The sequence below is a fragment of the Sycon ciliatum genome, chromosome 3 (assembly GCF_964019385.1).
Source record: "Sycon ciliatum chromosome 3, ocSycCili1.1, whole genome shotgun sequence".
Taxonomy (NCBI): Eukaryota; Metazoa; Porifera; class Calcarea; order Leucosolenida; family Sycettidae; genus Sycon; species Sycon ciliatum.
The window spans coordinates 14,866,031-14,886,153 of record NC_088645.1 but is presented as its reverse complement, the minus strand read 5'-3'; the positions used below and the strand labels follow the sequence as shown (position 1 = coordinate 14,886,153).

The 20,123-nt window shown below is 46.0% G+C and overlaps 1 long non-coding RNA gene across 2 annotated transcripts in view; it reads right to left on the bottom strand.

Annotated features, from left to right (window-relative positions):
• Positions 1 to 5,053: 5,053 nt before the first annotated feature.
• LOC135811538 (uncharacterized) overlaps positions 5,054 to 20,123 on the bottom strand; it is a 170,864-nt gene continuing 155,794 nt past the window's right edge. Inside the window, exons 3-6 of one of the 2 annotated variants that reach the window (XR_010552627.1) lie at positions 11,484 to 11,541; positions 5,779 to 5,836; positions 5,412 to 5,469; positions 5,054 to 5,102 (exon numbers count right to left, since the gene is read on the bottom strand). This is a non-coding gene — a long non-coding RNA (uncharacterized LOC135811538). Of the gene's footprint in view, positions 5,103 to 5,411; positions 5,470 to 5,778; positions 5,837 to 11,483; positions 11,542 to 14,051; positions 14,113 to 20,123 lie in introns of those variants that run through there. The other variant, XR_010552626.1, reaches the window with a different exon arrangement.

Here is a 20,123-nt window from a genome sequence, read left to right as displayed (position 1 = left end):
ACATTTCTCTAAAGAACTTGCACAGGGCTGCTGAAAGCTGAAAAATAACAAATCTCACAGTTTGGGGCTTTTTACCCGTGAATCTTCACTTTGCGACTAAACTATTCACAGCAGTGCCACATTTTCTGGGTCACTGAATGTGGGTGCCAGCGCCCTACAAGTAAACCAATAATAAAATCAATGCGACCACTGACATAACAGCTGGGTCATGTTATAGAGAGGTACATTGAAATTCAAAGGTCAGCACAAATGGTAAAAATCCGACATTTTCTCACCTTCCTGCCCGTTCACAGCTCAGAAAATGACAATGACCAGCCTCATCTCGTTGTGCAGCTGGACATAGACAAGTGCACCAAGAAAAACAGTCACATTTCTCTAAAGAACTTGCCCAGGGCTGCTGAACGCTGAAAAACAACCAATCTCACAGTTTGGGGCTTTTTACCCGTGAATCTTCACTTGGCGACTAAACTATTCACAGCAGTGCCACATTTTCTGGGTCACTGAATGTGGGTGTCAGCGCCCTACAAGCAAACCAATAATCAAATCAATGCGACCACTGACATTACAGCTGGGCAATGTTATAGAGAGGTACATTGAAATTGAAAGGTCAGCACAAATGGTCAAAATCCGACATTTTCTCACCTTCCTGCCCGTTCACAGCTCAGAAAATGACAATGACCAGCCTCATCTCGTTGTGCAGCTGGACATAGACAAGTGCACCAAGAAAAAGAGCCACATTTCTCTAAAGAACTTGCACAGGGCTGCTGAAAGCTGAAAAATAACCAATCTCACAGTTTGGGGCCTTTTACCCGTGAATCTTCACTTTGCGACTAAACTATTCACAGCAGTGCCACATTTTCTGGGTCACTGAATGTGGGTGCTAGCGCCCTACAAGTTAACCAATAATAAAATCAATGCGACCACTGACATTACAGCTGGGTCATGTTATAGAGAGGTACATTGAAATTCAAAGGTCAGCACAAATGGTCAAAATCCGACATTTTCTCACCTTCCTGCCCGTTCACAGCTCAGAAAATGACAATGACCAGCCTAATCTCGTTGTGCAGCTTGACATAGACAAGTGCACCAAAAAAAACAGCCACATTTCTCTAAAGAACTTGCACAGGGCTGCTGAAAGCTGAAAATTAACCAATCTCACAGTTTGGCGCTTTTTACCCGTGAATCTTCACTTTGCGACTAAACTATTCACAGCAGTGCCACATTTTCTGGGTCACTGAATGTGGTTGCTAGCGCGCTACAAGTAAACCAATAATCAAATCAATGCGACCACTAACATTACAGCTGGGTCATGTTATAGAGAGGTACATTGAAATTCAAAGGTCAGCACAAATTATTTTTATTATTATTATTATTATTATTTATTCACAATCACGTGGCACTAGCCAATGAAATGGTGATGTGGGCGATAGCCAGCCATGGCGGTAATACAGCTAGAGGGGGGGAAAGAAAAAGAATGAAAGGGGAACTGAAAAGCAAAAGAAGCTAGGGCAGGGCTGGATATCAACTAGTATGTTGCATTCTGCAGTAGCTGTGTGAATGTATTGTAACATTGGCAGGATTTTAGATGTTGTGGGAGGAGAGACCAATGGCGGTAAGCAAGGAAGAGAGGAGATGTTTGCATAGAGGCAGGCCGGGCAATAGGGAAGCGGAGAGAGTTTCTGGTGCGCATGTCTTGAGATTGAGCAAACCAGCTTAGGCAGGAGAGAGCATGAAGAGGAGCAATGCCCAGCTTAATTTTATGAATTGTCTGGCATGCCAAAAAACGCACGCGGACCGAGAGCGGCACAGCAGAAGCAAGGCGGTATAAGTCTGCGCTTGGAGTCAGGCGAGGAAGCCGAAATAATATTTTCAAAAGACGCCTATGCATAACTTCGAGTCGAGCAATCAGTGTTTTAGAAATGCCAGCCCAAATTATGCAGCAGTAATCAAAAATAGGCAGAATGTAAGATGTGTAGATAACATGGCGACAGTCGGTGTGCAGGTGGGTGATGTGTGATGAGAGAAATCCCATTACTGAGCTAACACGGCTGTCTAAATTTTCGATCTGGGATTTCCAGGTTAAGTGTTGGTCAATAATGACGCCAAGATGCTTGTGTTTTTCAACGATGCAGAGCGGGGTTGTGGTGCCTGGAAAGGTGAAGGGACTGGTTACTAATGAAGATAGGTCACAGGAACAACTGGGGGGGATACACATTACAGCAGTTTTCGAAGAGTTGGGTTGCAATTTCCATTTTTCCATCCAATGAATAACGCCATCTATGTTAGACTGTAACTTGGCACTAGCCTCGGGGAGAGTGGGTGCTGTCACAAGTAGTGCTGTATCATCAGCATATAGTGATGTGTGATCCATTTCTGCCAGATCGTTTACATACATAAGGAAGAGGAGAGGCCCCAGGATTGATCCCTGAGGAACTCCAGACCGTACATGCCCTTTGGCAGACAGAGCAGAGCCGACACGCACCCTTTGCTGTCTGCCCGTCAGGTAAGTACTGAGCCACGTGAAGCAAGTACCATGGATTCCATGGCGCGACAGCTTGTATAGGAGCCCGCGTGTCCATACGGTGTCGAAGGCCTTGCTTAGATCAAAGAAACATAGCATGCTGTAATGGCCGTTCTCACGAACAGAAGACATCGATGGAACAAGTCTGAGAAGCTGCCAGGACGTAGAGTCGCCTTTTCGGAATCCAGACTGGGACGGATGTAGAACAGGAGACAGGTAAGTGTATAAGTGGTTGTACATAATACGTTCACACAGCTTGGAGATTGTTGACAATAACGAAATCGGGCGGTAATTCGATGCATCGAGCTTACTTCCCTTGTTCTTAAAGACCGGAGTTACAATTGCGTGTTTCCAAATAGCAGGGAAAGCACCAGTTGCAAAAGTGAGGTTAAAGATGAGGCTGAGAGGGTATGCAATACTGGAACAAAATAGTTTCAGGAGTTCATGAGAAATACCGTCCGCTCCCGCAGCCTTTCGGGTCTTAAGGTTGCGGATTTGCTTTGCCACAGCAGAAGGCGTGGTGGTGACATCTTGCAACGTAGGTGTAGTTCTTCCACGTGATGGGGCGTCGGGTGGCTTGAAGTCTGGCACATTCCATGAAGGATCATCTTGTGTTCCAAAACCAATAAACTGTTCGTTCAAAGCATCTGCCACATCCACAGGGTCAGAATATAGAGTACCAGCGACTGAGAGCTGAGTTACAGTCGTTCTGCTGTTGCCTTGGGGAGATCGAAGCTTCCGGACAAACTGGAATAAACTTGGTGATGCGGGTCTTGCCGTGGATGCACTTAGGGATGAGATGTACAGTCGATGGGCAGTTCGAGACATATTGCGAGTAACGTTTCGCTCTCGTCTGTAAATAGCGAAGTTGTCAGCCGAGGGAAACTTTCGGTAAACACTATACGAATCTCGTTTTTTCTTTATTTGATGTCGGAGGGTACTGGTCAGCCAGGGGGGGTTCATATGGATACGCTTGACAGCCGGCGGCTTCTGCCTGGGCAGAAATCTTGCACAGATGTTATGGAAGATAGAGTAAAAGTTGTCCACAGATATGTCAGGGTCGCGCCTCTCCAGGCTCAAAGCTGCTGGCCAATGTATGTGGGACATGGCAGTATTCATACTCGCGACAGTGTTGCTGTCTAGAGAATCCAAAGAAAATACACTAAAATCAGGGACATCCAGGGGAGTCGAGCGGGCATCACGAGAACGGTATGTGGGCATTTCTGGGCAAATGGTCAAAATCCGACATTTTCTCACCTTCCTGCTCGTTCACAGCTCAGAAAATGACAATGACCAGCCTCATCTCGTTGTGCAGCTGGACATAGACAAGTGCACCAAGAAAAAGAGCCAGATTTCTCTAAAGAACTTGCACAGACTGCTGAAAACTGAAAAATAACAAATCTCACAGTTTGGGGCTTTTTACCCGTGAATCTTCACTTTGCGACTAAACTATTCACAGCAGTGCCACATTTCTGGGTCACTGAATGGGGGTGCCAGCGTCCTACAAGTAAATCAATAATAAAATCAATGCGACCACTGACATTACAGCTGGGTCATGTTATAGAGAGGTACATTGAAATTCAAAGGTCAGCACAAATGGTCAAAACCCGACATTTTCTCACCTTCCTGCCCGTTCACAGCTCAGAAAATGACAATGACCAGCCTCATCTCGTTTTGCAGCTGGACATAGACAAGTGCACCAAGAAAAACAGTCCCATTTCTCTAAAGAACTTGCCCAGGGCTACTGAACGCTGAAAAACAACCAATCTCACAGTTTGGGGCTTTTTACCCGTGAATCTTCACTTTGCGACTAAACTATTCACAGCAGTGCCACATTTTCTGGGTCACTGAATGTGGTTGCTAGCGCGCTACAAGTAAACCAATAATCAAATCAATGTGACCACTAACATTACAGCTGGGTCATGTTATAGAGAGGTACATTGAAATTCAAAGGTCAGCACAAATGGTCAAAATCCGACATTTTCTCACCTTCCTGCTCGTTCACAGCTCAGAAAATGACAATGACCAGCCTCATCTCGTTGTGCAGCTGGACATAGACAAGTGCACCAAGAAAAACAGCCACATTTCTCTAAAGAACTTGCACAGGGCTGCTGAAAGCTGAAAAATAACCAATCTCACAGTTTGGGGCTTTTTACCCTTGAATCTTCACTTTGCGACTAAACTATTCACAGCAGTGCCAAATTTGTTGGGTCACTGAATGTGGGTTCCAGCGCCCTACAAGGAAACCAAAAATCAAATCAATGCGACCACTGACATTACAGCTGGGTCATGTTATAGAGAGGTACATTTGGGGATTTTTACCCGTGAATCTTCACTTTGCGACTAAACTATTCACAGCAGTGCCAAATTTTTTTGAGTCACTGAATGTAGGTGCCATGGCCCTACCAGCAAACCAAAAATCAAATCAATTCGACCACTAACATTACAGCTGGGTCATGTTATAGAGAGGTACATTGAAATTCAAAGGTCAGCACAAATGGTCAAATTCCGACATTTTCTCACCTTCCTGCCCGTTCACAGCTCAGAAAATGACAATGACCAGCCTCATCTCGTTGTGAAGCTGGACATAGACAAGTGCACCAAGAAAAAGAGCCACATTTTTCTAAAGAACTTGCACAGGGCTACTGAAAGCTGAAAAATAACAAATCTCACAGTTTGGGGCTTTTTACCCTTGAATCTTCACTTTGCGACTAAACTATTCACAGCAGTGCCAAATTTGTTGGGTCACTGAATGTGGGTGCCAGCGCCCTACAAGCAAACCAAAAATCAAATCAATGCGACTACTGACATTACAGCTGGGTCATGTTATAGAGAGGTACATTGAAATTCAAAGGTCAGCACAAATGGTCAAAATCCGACATTTTCTCACCTTCCTGCCCGTTCACAGCTCAGAAAATGACAATGACCAGCCTCATCTCGTTGTGATGCTGGACATAGACAAGTGCACCAAGAAAAACAGCCACATTTCTCTAAAGAACTTGCACAGGGCTGCTGAAAGCTGAAAATTAACCAATCTCACAGTTTGGGGCTTTTTACCCGTGAATCTTCACTTTGCGACTAAACTATTCACAGCAGTGCCACATTTTCTGGGTCACTGAATGTGGGTGCCAGCGCCCTACAAGCAAACCAAAAATCAAATCAATGCGACCACTGACATTACAGCTGGGTCATGTTATAGAGAGGTACATTGAAATTCAAAGGTCAGCACAAATGGTCAAAATCCGACATTTTCTCACCTTCCTGCCCGTTCACATCTCAGAAAATGACAATGACCAGCCTCATCTCCTTGTGCAGCTGGACATAGACAAGTGCAGCAAGAAAAAGAGCCACATTCCTCTAAAGAACTTGCACAGGGCTGCTCAAAGCTGAAAAATAACGAATCTCACAGTTTGGGGATTTTTACCCGTGAATCTTCAATTTGCGACTAAACTATTAACAGCAGTGCCAAATTTGTTGGGTCACTGAATGTGGGTGCCAGCGCCCTACAAGGAAACTAAAAATCAAATCAATGCGACCACTGACATTACAGCTGGGTCATGTTATAGAGAGGTACATTGAAATTCAAAGGTCAGCACAAATGGTCAAAATCCGACATTTTCTCACCTTCCTGCCCGTTCACAGCTCAGAAAATGCCAATGACCAGACTCATCTCGTTGTGCAGCTGGACATAGACAAGTGCAGCAAGAAAAACAGCCACATTTCTCTAAAGAACTTGCACAGGGCTGCTGAAAGCTGAAAAATAACCAATCTCACAGTTTGGGGCCTTTTGCCCGTGAATCTTCAATTTGCGACTAAACTATTCACAGCAGTGCCAAATTTGTTGGGTCAGTGAATGTGGGTGCCAGCGCCCTACAAGGAAACCAAAAATCAAATCAATGCGACCACTGACATTACAGCTGGGTCATGTTATAGAGAGGTACATTGAAATTCAAAGGTCAGCACAAATGGTCAAAATCCGACATTTTCTCACCTTCCTGCCCGTTCACAGCTCAGAAAATGACAATGACCAGCCTCATCTCGTTGTGCAGCTGGACATAGACAAGTGCACCAAGAAAAAGAGCCACATTTCTCTAAAGAACTTGCACAGGGCTGCTGAAAGCTGAAAAATTACCAATCTCACAGTTTGGGGCCTTTTACCCGTGAATCTTCAATTTGCGACTAAACTATTCACAGCAGTGCCAAATTTTTTGGGTCACTGAATGTGGGTGCCAGCGCCCTACAAGGAAACCAAAAATCAAATCAATGCGACCACTGACATTACAGCTGGATCATGTTATAGAGAGGTACATTGAAATTCAAAGGTCAGCACAAATGGTCGAAATCCGACATTTTCTCGCCTTCCTGCCCGTTCACAGCTCAGAAAATGACAATGACCAGCCTCATCTCGTTGTGCAGCTGGACATAGACAAGTGCACCAAGAAAAGCAGCCGCATTTCTGTAAAGAACTTGCACAGGGCTGTTGAAAGCTGAAAAATAACCAATCTCACAGATTGGGGAATTTTACCCGTGAATCTCCACTTTGCGACTAAACTATTCACAGCAGTGCCAAATTTTTTGGGTCACTAAATTCTTGTGTCAGCGCCCTACAAGCAAACCAAAAATCAAATCAATGCGACCACTGACATTACAGCTGGGTCATGTTATAGAGAGGTACATTGAAATTCAAAGGTCAGCACAAATGGTCAAAATCCGACATTTTCTCACCTTCCTGCTCGTTCACAGCTCAGAAAATGACAATGACCAGCCTCATCTCGTTGTGCAGCTGGACATAGACAAGTGCACCAAGAAATAGAGCCACATTTCTCTAAAGAACTTGCACAGGGCTGCTGAAAGCTGAAAAATAACAAATCTCACAGTTTGGGGCTTTTTACCCGTGAATCTTCACTTTGCGACTAAACTATTCACAGCAGTGCCACATTTTCTGGGTCACTGAATGTGGGTGCCAGCGCCCTACAAGTAAACCAATAATAAAATCAATGCGACCACTGACATAACAGCTGGGTCATGTTATAGAGAGGTACATTGAAATTCAAAGGTCAGCACAAATGGTAAAAATCCGACATTTTCTCACCTTCCTGCCCGTTCACAGCTCAGAAAATGACAATGACCAGCCTCATCTCGTTGTGCAGCTGGACATAGACAAGTGCACCAAGAAAAACAGTCACATTTCTCTAAAGAACTTGCCCAGGGCTGCTGAACGCTGAAAAACAACCAATCTCACAGTTTGGGGCTTTTTACCCGTGAATCTTCACTTGGCGACTAAACTATTCACAGCAGTGCCACATTTTCTGGGTCACTGAATGTGGGTGTCAGCGCCCTACAAGCAAACCAATAATCAAATCAATGCGACCACTGACATTACAGCTGGGCAATGTTATAGAGAGGTACATTGAAATTGAAAGGTCAGCACAAATGGTCAAAATCCGACATTTTCTCACCTTCCTGCCCGTTCACAGCTCAGAAAATGACAATGACCAGCCTCATCTCGTTGTGCAGCTGGACATAGACAAGTGCACCAAGAAAAAGAGCCACATTTCTCTAAAGAACTTGCACAGGGCTGCTGAAAGCTGAAAAATAACCAATCTCACAGTTTGGGGCCTTTTACCCGTGAATCTTCACTTTGCGACTAAACTATTCACAGCAGTGCCACATTTTCTGGGTCACTGAATGTGGGTGCTAGCGCCCTACAAGTTAACCAATAATAAAATCAATGCGACCACTGACATTACAGCTGGGTCATGTTATAGAGAGGTACATTGAAATTCAAAGGTCAGCACAAATGGTCAAAATCCGACATTTTCTCACCTTCCTGCCCGTTCACAGCTCAGAAAATGACAATGACCAGCCTAATCTCGTTGTGCAGCTTGACATAGACAAGTGCACCAAAAAAAACAGCCACATTTCTCTAAAGAACTTGCACAGGGCTGCTGAAAGCTGAAAATTAACCAATCTCACAGTTTGGCGCTTTTTACCCGTGAATCTTCACTTTGCGACTAAACTATTCACAGCAGTGCCACATTTTCTGGGTCACTGAATGTGGTTGCTAGCGCGCTACAAGTAAACCAATAATCAAATCAATGCGACCACTAACATTACAGCTGGGTCATGTTATAGAGAGGTACATTGAAATTCAAAGGTCAGCACAAATTATTTTTATTATTATTATTATTATTATTTATTCACAATCACGTGGCACTAGCCAATGAAATGGTGATGTGGGCGATAGCCAGCCATGGCGGTAATACAGCTAGAGGGGGGGAAAGAAAAAGAATGAAAGGGGAACTGAAAAGCAAAAGAAGCTAGGGCAGGGCTGGATATCAACTAGTATGTTGCATTCTGCAGTAGCTGTGTGAATGTATTGTAACATTGGCAGGATTTTAGATGTTGTGGGAGGAGAGACCAATGGCGGTAAGCAAGGAAGAGAGGAGATGTTTGCATAGAGGCAGGCCGGGCAATAGGGAAGCGGAGAGAGTTTCTGGTGCGCATGTCTTGAGATTGAGCAAACCAGCTTAGGCAGGAGAGAGCATGAAGAGGAGCAATGCCCAGCTTAATTTTATGAATTGTCTGGCATGCCAAAAAACGCACGCGGACCGAGAGCGGCACAGCAGAAGCAAGGCGGTATAAGTCTGCGCTTGGAGTCAGGCGAGGAAGCCGAAATAATATTTTCAAAAGACGCCTATGCATAACTTCGAGTCGAGCAATCAGTGTTTTAGAAATGCCAGCCCAAATTATGCAGCAGTAATCAAAAATAGGCAGAATGTAAGATGTGTAGATAACATGGCGACAGTCGGTGTGCAGGTGGGTGATGTGTGATGAGAGAAATCCCATTACTGAGCTAACACGGCTGTCTAAATTTTCGATCTGGGATTTCCAGGTTAAGTGTTGGTCAATAATGACGCCAAGATGCTTGTGTTTTTCAACGATGCAGAGCGGGGTTGTGGTGCCTGGAAAGGTGAAGGGACTGGTTACTAATGAAGATAGGTCACAGGAACAACTGGGGGGGATACACATTACAGCAGTTTTCGAAGAGTTGGGTTGCAATTTCCATTTTTCCATCCAATGAATAACGCCATCTATGTTAGACTGTAACTTGGCACTAGCCTCGGGGAGAGTGGGTGCTGTCACAAGTAGTGCTGTATCATCAGCATATAGTGATGTGTGATCCATTTCTGCCAGATCGTTTACATACATAAGGAAGAGGAGAGGCCCCAGGATTGATCCCTGAGGAACTCCAGACCGTACATGCCCTTTGGCAGACAGAGCAGAGCCGACACGCACCCTTTGCTGTCTGCCCGTCAGGTAAGTACTGAGCCACGTGAAGCAAGTACCATGGATTCCATGGCGCGACAGCTTGTATAGGAGCCCGCGTGTCCATACGGTGTCGAAGGCCTTGCTTAGATCAAAGAAACATAGCATGCTGTAATGGCCGTTCTCACGAACAGAAGACATCGATGGAACAAGTCTGAGAAGCTGCCAGGACGTAGAGTCGCCTTTTCGGAATCCAGACTGGGACGGATGTAGAACAGGAGACAGGTAAGTGTATAAGTGGTTGTACATAATACGTTCACACAGCTTGGAGATTGTTGACAATAACGAAATCGGGCGGTAATTCGATGCATCGAGCTTACTTCCCTTGTTCTTAAAGACCGGAGTTACAATTGCGTGTTTCCAAATAGCAGGGAAAGCACCAGTTGCAAAAGTGAGGTTAAAGATGAGGCTGAGAGGGTATGCAATACTGGAACAAAATAGTTTCAGGAGTTCATGAGAAATACCGTCCGCTCCCGCAGCCTTTCGGGTCTTAAGGTTGCGGATTTGCTTTGCCACAGCAGAAGGCGTGGTGGTGACATCTTGCAACGTAGGTGTAGTTCTTCCACGTGATGGGGCGTCGGGTGGCTTGAAGTCTGGCACATTCCATGAAGGATCATCTTGTGTTCCAAAACCAATAAACTGTTCGTTCAAAGCATCTGCCACATCCACAGGGTCAGAATATAGAGTACCAGCGACTGAGAGCTGAGTTACAGTCGTTCTGCTGTTGCCTTGGGGAGATCGAAGCTTCCGGACAAACTGGAATAAACTTGGTGATGCGGGTCTTGCCGTGGATGCACTTAGGGATGAGATGTACAGTCGATGGGCAGTTCGAGACATATTGCGAGTAACGTTTCGCTCTCGTCTGTAAATAGCGAAGTTGTCAGCCGAGGGAAACTTTCGGTAAACACTATACGAATCTCGTTTTTTCTTTATTTGATGTCGGAGGGTACTGGTCAGCCAGGGGGGGTTCATATGGATACGCTTGACAGCCGGCGGCTTCTGCCTGGGCAGAAATCTTGCACAGATGTTATGGAAGATAGAGTAAAAGTTGTCCACAGATATGTCAGGGTCGCGCCTCTCCAGGCTCAAAGCTGCTGGCCAATGTATGTGGGACATGGCAGTATTCATACTCGCGACAGTGTTGCTGTCTAGAGAATCCAAAGAAAATACACTAAAATCAGGGACATCCAGGGGAGTCGAGCGGGCATCACGAGAACGGTATGTGGGCATTTCTGGGCAAATGGTCAAAATCCGACATTTTCTCACCTTCCTGCTCGTTCACAGCTCAGAAAATGACAATGACCAGCCTCATCTCGTTGTGCAGCTGGACATAGACAAGTGCACCAAGAAAAACAGCCACATTTCTCTAAAGAACTTGCACAGGGCTGCTGAAAGCTGAAAAATAACCAATCTCACAGTTTGGGGCTTTTTACCCTTGAATCTTCACTTTGCGACTAAACTATTCACAGCAGTGCCAAATTTGTTGGGTCACTGAATGAGGGTGCCAGCGCCCTACAAGGAAACCAAAAATCAAATCAATGCGACCACTGACATTACAGCTGGGTCATGTTATAGAGAGGTACATTGAAATTCAAAGGTCAGCACAAATGGTCAAAATCCGACATTTTCTCACCTTCCTGCCCGTTCACAGCTCAGAAAATGACAATGACCAGCCTCATCTCCTTGTGCAGCTGGACATAGACAAGTGCACCAAGTAAAAAAGAGCCACATTTCTCTAAAGAACTTGCACAGGGCTGCTCAAAGCTGAAAAATAACGAATCTCACAGTTTGGGGATTTTTACCCGTGAATCTTCAATTTGCGACTAAACTATTAACAGCAGTGCCAAATTTGTTGGGTCACTGAATGTGGGTGCCAGCGCCCTACAAGGAAACTAAAAATCAAATCAATGCGACCACTGACATTACAGCTGGGTCATGTTATAGAGAGGTACATTGAAATTCAAAGGTCAGCACAAATGGTCAAAATCCGACATTTTCTCACCTTCCTGCCCGTTCACAGCTCAGAAAATGCCAATGACCAGACTCATCTCGTTGTGCAGCTGGACATAGACAAGTGCAGCAAGAAAAACAGCCACATTTCTCTAAAGAACTTGCACAGGGCTGCTGAAAGCTGAAAAATAACCAATCTCACAGTTTGGGGCCTTTTGCCCGTGAATCTTCAATTTGCGACTAAACTATTCACAGCAGTGCCAAATTTGTTGGGTCAGTGAATGTGGGTGCCAGCGCCCTACAAGGAAACCAAAAATCAAATCAATGCGACGACTGACATTACAGCTGGGTCATGTTATAGAGAGGTACATTGAAATTCAAAGGTCAGCACAAATGGTCAAAATCCGACATTTTCTCACCTTCCTGCCCGTTCACAGCTCAGAAAATGACAATGACCAGCCTCATCTCGTTGTGCAGCTGGACATAGACAAGTGCACCAAGAAAAAGAGCCACATTTCTCTAAAGAACTTGCACAGGGATGCTGAAGGCTGAAAAATTACCAATCTCACAGTTTGGGGCCTTTTACCCGTGAATCTTCAATTTGCGACTAAACTATTCACAGCAGTGCCAAATTTTTTGGGTCACTGAATGTGGGTGCCAGCGCCCTACAAGGAAACCAAAAATCAAATCAATGCGACCACTGACATTACAGCTGGATTATGTTATAGAGAGGTACATTGAAATTCAAAGGTCAGCACAAATGGTCGAAATCCGACATTTTCTCGCCTGCCTGCCCGTTCACAGCTCAGAAAATGACAATGACCAGCCTCATCTCGTTGTGCAGCTGGACATAGACAAGTGCACCAAGAAAAGCAGCCGCATTTCTGTAAAGAACTTGCACAGGGCTGTTGAAAGCTGAAAAATAACCAATCTCACAGATTGGGGAATTTTACCCGTGAATCTCCACTTTGCGACTAAACTATTCACAGCAGTGCCAAATGTTTTGGGTCACTAAATTCTTGTGTCAGCGCCCTACAAGCAAACCAAAAATCAAATCAATGCGACCACTGACATTACAGCTGGGTCATGTTATAGAGAGGTACATTGAAATTCAAAGGTCAGCACAAATGGTCAAAATCCGACATTTTCTCACCTTCCTGCTCGTTCACAGCTCAGAAAATGACAATGACCAGCCTCATCTCGTTGTGCAGCTGGACATAGACAAGTGCACCAAGAAATAGAGCCACATTTCTCTAAAGAACTTGCACAGGGCTGCTGAAAGCTGAAAAATAACAAATCTCACAGTTTGGGGCTTTTTACCCGTGAATCTTCACTTTGCGACTAAACTATTGACAGCAGTGCCACATTTTCTGGGTCACTGAATGTGGGTGCCAGCGCCCTACAAGTAAACCAATAATAAAATCAATGCGACCACTGACATTACAGCTGGGTCATGTTATAGAGAGGTACATTGAAATTCAAAGGTCAGCACAAATGGTAAAAATCCGACATTTTCTCACCTTCCTGCCCGTTCACAGCTCAGAAAATGACAATGACCAGCCTCATCTCGTTGTGCAGCTGGACATAGACAAGTGCACCAAGAAAAACAGTCACATTTCTCTAAAGAACTTGCCCAGGGCTGCTGAACGCTGAAAAACAACCAATCTCACAGTTTGGGGCTTTTTACCCGTGAATCTTCACTTGGTGACTAAACTATTCACAGCAGTGCCACATTTTCTGGGTCACTGAATGTGGGTGTCAGCGCCCTACAAGCAAACCAATAATCAAATCAATGCGACCACTGACATTACAGCTGGGCAATGTTATAGAGAGGTACATTGAAATTGAAAGGTCAGCACAAATGGTCAAAATCCGACATTTTCTCACCTTCCTGCCCGTTCACAGCTCAGAAAATGACAATGACCAGCCTCATCTCGTTGTGCAGCTGGACATAGACAAGTGCACCAAGAAAAAGAGCCAGATTTCTCTAAAGAACTTGCACAGGGCTGCTGAAAGCTGAAAAATAACCAATCTCACAGTTTGGGGCCTTTTACCCGTGAATCTTCACTTTGCGACTAAACTATTCACAGCAGTGCCACATTTTCTGGGTCACTGAATGTGGGTGCTAGCGCCCTACAAGTTAACCAATAATAAAATCAATGCGACCACTGACATTACAGCTGGGTCATGTTATAGAGAGGTACATTGAAATTCAAAGGTCAGCACAAATGGTCAAAATCCGACATTTTCTCACCTTCCTGCCCGTTCACAGCTCAGAAAATGACAATGACCAGCCTAATCTCGTTGTGCAGCTTGACATAGACAAGTGCACCAAGAAAAACAGCCACATTTCTCTAAAGAACTTGCACAGGGCTGCTGAAAGCTGAAAATTAACCAATCTCACAGTTTGGCGCTTTTTACCCGTGAATCTTCACTTTGCGACTAAACTATTCACAGCAGTGCCACATTTTCTAGGTCACTGAATGTGGGTGCCAGCGCCCTACAAGCAAACCAAAAATCAAATCAATGCGACCACTGACATTACAGCTGGGTCATGTTATAGAGAGGTACATTGAAATTCAAAGGTCAGCACAAATGGTCAAAATCCGACATTTTCTCACCTTCCTGCCCGTGCACAGCTCAGAAAATGACAATGACCAGCCTCATCTCGTTGTGCAGCTGGACATAGACAAGTGCACCAAGAAAAACAGCCACATTTCTCTAAAGAACTTGCACAGGGCTGCTGAAAGCTGAAAATTAACCAATCTCACAGTTTGGGGCTTTTTACCCGTGAATCTTCAATTTGCGACTAAACTATTCACAGCAGTGCCAAATTTGTTGAGTACACGCCTGCCCCTGCAGCACTCTCTAAGCTACAACAGTCTGGCAACCATTGTAGCTTAGAGAGCTTTGAGTGGGTATGCGTGTATTTACCACCATTTCGCCAGGTAATTTCTCTTCCATAATGATGCTGCGTAGGAGTCTTAATCCTACTACATCAAGCTTCACCTGAAGACGTTCATGAATGACTGAGGAGTCTGGGAGGGGCGAAACATACATCGCAATCCGAGCCAAATCGTCGCTGTGTCATCGCTTATGCACTAACTGATGTAACAGCCAGCTATGTTGATGTCACCAGCCATGCATCGACTAGGTGCCATGTTTGATGTTCCTGGTCACTGCGGAACCATGCCACCATCATCGTCATTCAGCATGTCGTCCGAATCCGACAGCGCTACATGGTGTGCTGAGGCTGGTGAGAGCTCAAGGAGACGCAGCAGATTCGCTTTCAGCTCGGCGATGGAGAATGGCTTGCCGGCTTTCGAGAAGGCAAACAGTGTGTGCGGCGCTTGCTGGACGAGGATTTTCTTCCTGAACTTCAGCTGACACTTCAGAGCGTCTACCTTCGCCTTGTTTGTAGGAAGCTCAGCCAGTCCCTCAGCTATTCCATCTCCGGTCGTCCAGAGCCCACCAGGAATCCTGGCAAGCTGCTGTGTGATGGTCTCCGCCTCCGCCACTCGCCGTTGCTCTCTCTGCTGGTGGGCCTGCTGCTTGGCTTGCACAGTCTTCAGTCGATACTCGTTGATGGCAGACAGCCTGGCTTTCTGGAGCCTCTTGTGTTCTGGAACCAGCTGCCTGGCAACTTCGAGTATCGCTGATTGCTCCTCTGGTGTGCGGAAGCTCAACCAATCGAGGGGGCGATTGTTCGCGAGCATAATCTGTGCCTCGATAGCCAGCATGGAAGCATTCGGCTTGCTCCTCAGTAGACGGTCTAGCTGGCCGAAGTCCCGCTCGGACACGACGTTGGTTTTCGGGACTGTTGCAGTCTGCTCTGGATCCGGTGCACCCTGCTCATACTGCACTTCCCATACTCTGTGGAGATACGTGTGCCATGCTACGGCGAGCAGCTGCAACAGTCCCTTGACCAAAGCGTCGTCTTGCGTTGGCTCTAGCAGCTTGTCGAGAACAACGTCCGGCTGTGTTATAGTGGCTGCTGCAAATGGCTTCGCAGTGCCGTCAACGAGCTCACTTGCATCCTCCGACCATCTTGCCAGTTGCGTCTCGACTTCCTGGTACACACTCTGGACAGAGGTGAACGGTGCGTCTGATTCCAGGAATCGCCACATCGGAGCAGTGACAAATTTGCCGAAAAGCCCTACAGCCCGGCAGCCAGTGACAAATCGTGGGTCGAGGAGGTCCTCTTTGACAGCAGCAAGCAACCGGTTGCCACAACTAAATGCCAGGTAAGCAGTCATTGTCTCAGCAAGGAAGTAGATTCCAGCAGCGTTGTGGAAAATGATGTTAAACCTGTTGCCCCTGAACTTGGCAAGCGGGATGTGAGTGAGCCCGTTGGTAGTGGCAAAGGCTTGGAAGCCAGCAGCTTCTCCAACTTGCTCACTCCCACGGCGCTCGAATGCCTTACACACAGTTCTGATCAGGCGGTACGTGCCACATTCGTTTGGCTGGTTTGCGCCTGGGCAACTTGTCGAACTCCCACTCTGTGTTGCCTCCCACTCCTTAATCACGGCACCAGAGTGATCTGCCAGGTTGACCAGTAGATGTAGGCCGCAGAAGAAGTTATTGAGTTTACACGTTTCTTTCTTCTGGGTTTCGGTGAGGGTGTCCCGATCCTGCTGTATCACGGGCAGCACCGAAGAGCGGTATTCCTGAGGCATGACAGAAAATCAAACGAACAGGAGTGGTCAACATCACATGACCATTGCCTTCTATATTGGATACTTCATGCTTCATAGTAGGCTCATAAGGAAGGGTAGACAGATAAACACTGTGTGTGTGTGTCTGTGTGTGTCTGTGCATGTGTGTGTGCGTGCACGTGTGTCTATGTGTATGTGTGTCTGTACCTGTGTGTGTGTGTGTATGTGTGTGTGTGTGTGTGTGTGTGTGTGTGTGTGTGTGTGTGTGTGTGTGTGTGTGTGTGTGCGTGTGTGTGTGTGTGTGTGTGTGTGTGTGTGTGTGTGTGTGTTTGTACATGTGTTTGGCAACAATAATACTTTGCTGTGCAGATTGCATTTTAATATGAAAAGAAAAGTGGAACGATTGTGTAGACATACCTGAAGCATGTTGTTGAATTTTGTGTTCACTGCAGCTCTGTCAGACATCGTGTTTTTGAGGGCAGCGATCAGACGGTTACCGGACTGTGCATCACCGAGCTTCTCGCCTGCGGCTCCCAACTGGCCAATAGTGTGGTGCAGTAGTTCCATGGTGTGCTCAGCGCTGCCGGACAGTGCCTCAGACACGGCCAGCGTGAACTGCCCGTCATCAGTTGTCAGCTGAAAGCTTCCATACTTGTGACCATGCTTGGTTGTACCGTCAAAGTGCAGCCTGTTGTCTGACCCTGCAAGATGGCCAATGTGCAGTAGACCGACTGCTCGGCCTTCTAGAAACATTGTCCTAACCGATGTCGCACTGGGTGTACTTGATGGCGTTTTACCGGCCAGAGACAGGACCTCCTTCATGACCGGCCCGACGTGGTGTATGCCGACATTGTGAGTGAGTAAGTTGATACAACATGTTCTCACTACGTCTGTGTAGCGCCCGTTGTGCATCGTCTCCAGCACTGTCGGGTCATCTTCATTGTCGTCATGTATGTTGTCATCATTGTCTGCCAGTCCTTCCTCTAGCTGATTCACCTCTTGCATAAGCTTTGCTGCTTCTTCCTGTGCCGTTTCTAATGCATTTTCGGTTCTTACAGAGGATTGCACTGCTACAGCTGCTTTTCTCTGCCAGTAGGTGCTCATTCGCTTCGCATTGCGCAAATGCTGAGCAGGCTCAATCTGCTTCTCCTTCAAACTCACTAAATCCTTACTCGTGTCCTCCAACTTTGCTATCAAATCTTGCGCTTCTTGCTCTCTCTCTTCCTGCTGCTCTTGGTGAATGTGTAGTTGTTCGGCTGCGTCTTCCAGTGCGTGCTCCCGCCGACGTAAACACTTTGTTATGTTGCGCGTCCTGTTGTAACTAGACAATATTCGTTGCTGCAGGTCATCCCACTGCTTGCTGTCTCCGACATGGTCATTGTGGAGCTCTTGTGTGGCGGCTTGCGTGATGGATGCGGGTTGTTCAACTTGTTGTGAATCTTGCTCTTGACATGACGTAGAGCGGCGGCGGCCAGGCAGTTCAAAATCTTCCTTCAGGAACCGCTCAAGCGTGTCCTTTCCACCTGGTTTTCCGATTTTTTTGTAACGCAATTTTCTTTTTTACGACCCGGGTGACTCTGCTCAAAACAGCCTTGCTGTCTGGCGGTGACTCTTCTGGCCAATCTCGACCGTAGAGCATTCGGACCCACTCAAACACTTCGGTCAGATTTTTCGAATTTTTTTCCTGTGCACATTTTAAATCAATGGCCATTTCATTTGAAAATTGTCTAACTCTCCCTACTCTGCTGCCACTGAGCAGAGCCTTTAGAGTTGCAGAGTTCATTTTGCTCCCACGAAGATCTACACACATACAATACACCCTTTTCAAAATTCTTTCCTCATCTTCTTCAAAATGACTTCCAGATTTCACGTGGTGCTGGTTTTGTTCTCTTCCTCGAGGCAGAATGCAGCTGCATGCGATGCTCCTGCATGTTCCTGCATGTTCTCCTCTCGGGACTAGACGTTTTGGCGGCCAGACTCAGCTAGACTGGAGGAGACGATGCTTGCTATACATATGCAAAATCAATGAAATTTGGTAATTATCGTCGGGCGCTAAAAGCGCTGGGGAGCATTGGGCTAAAACTTCGTAGCAGCCATCCCTATAATGACAGACATCGACTGGTATATGTTCCATTCTGTTCCCTTCCATGACGGGTCGTCTGCGAAGCTTTCTTCTTCGCCAATTGTCAGACAGATCGTACGTCTTCGCAATGTATCTCCAGTCTCCCTCAACGGATCAAAACACGGTTTTCGCCAGGGAGCAGACAAAATCCCTGACTACGCGGTGGTAACATCTTTCAGTAGGGAAAGCCCAGCAACTAACCATGAATCACCAATAAACACGTGCAATACGCAATGTGATTTGCGACGACTGTCATTGTGCCATCCCACCATGCATTGACCATGCACGGGGAAGGAACACGGTCGAGTCATTTTATTACGACAGCCTGCACTGGCTAGACATAGACAAGTGCAACAAGAAAAAGAGCCAGATTTCTCTAAAGAACTATCACAGGGCTGCTGAAAGCTGAAAAATAACAAATCTCACAGTTTGGGGCTTTTTACCCGTGAATCTTCACTTTGCGACTAAACTATTCACAGCAGTGCCACATTTTCTAGGTCACTGAATGTGGGTGCCAGCGCCCTACAAGTGAACCAATAATAAAATCAATGCGACCACTGACATTACAGCTGGGTCATGTTATAGAGAGGTACATTGAAATTGAAAGGTCAGCACAAATGGTCAAAATCCGACATTTTCTCACCTTCCTGCCCGTTCACAGCTCAGAAAATGACAATGACCAGCCTCATCTCGTTGTGCAGCTGGACATAGACAAGTGCACCAAGAAAAACAGCCACATTTCTCTAAAGAACTTGCCCAGGGCTGCTGAGCGCTAAAAAATAACCAATCTCACAGTTTGGGGCTTTTTACCCGTGAATCGTCACTTTGCGACTAAACTATTCACAGCAGTGCCACATTTTCTGGGTCACTCTGAATGTGGGTGCCAGCGCCCTACAAGCAAACCAATAATCAAATCAATGCGACCACTGACATTACAGCTGGGTCATGTTATAGAGAGGTACATTGAAATTCAAAGGCCAGCACAAATGGTCAAAATCCGACATTTTCTCACCTTCCTGCCCGTTCACAGCTTAGAAAATGACAATGACCAGCCTCATCTCGCTGTGCAGGTGGACATAGACAAGTGCACCAAGAAAAAGAGCCACATTTCTCTAAAGAACTTGCACAGGGCTGCTGAAAGCTGAAAAATAACCTATCTCACAGTTTGGGGCTTTTTACCCATAAATCTTCACTTTGCGACTAAACTATTCACAGCAGTGCCACATTTTCTAGGTCACTGAATGTGAGTGCCAGCGCCCTACAAGCAAACCAAAAATCCAATGAATGCGACCACTGACATTACAGCTGGGTGATGTTATAGAGAGGTACATTGAAATTCAAAGGTCAGCACAAATGGTCAAAATCCGTCATTTTCTCACCTTCCTGCCCGTTCACAGCTCAGAAAATGACAATGACCAGCCTTATCTCGTTGTGCAGCTGGACATAGACAAGTGCACCAAGAAAATGAGCCACATTTCTCTAAAGAACTTCCACAGGGCTGCTGAAAGCTGAAAAATATCCAATCTCACAGGTTGGGGCTTTTTAC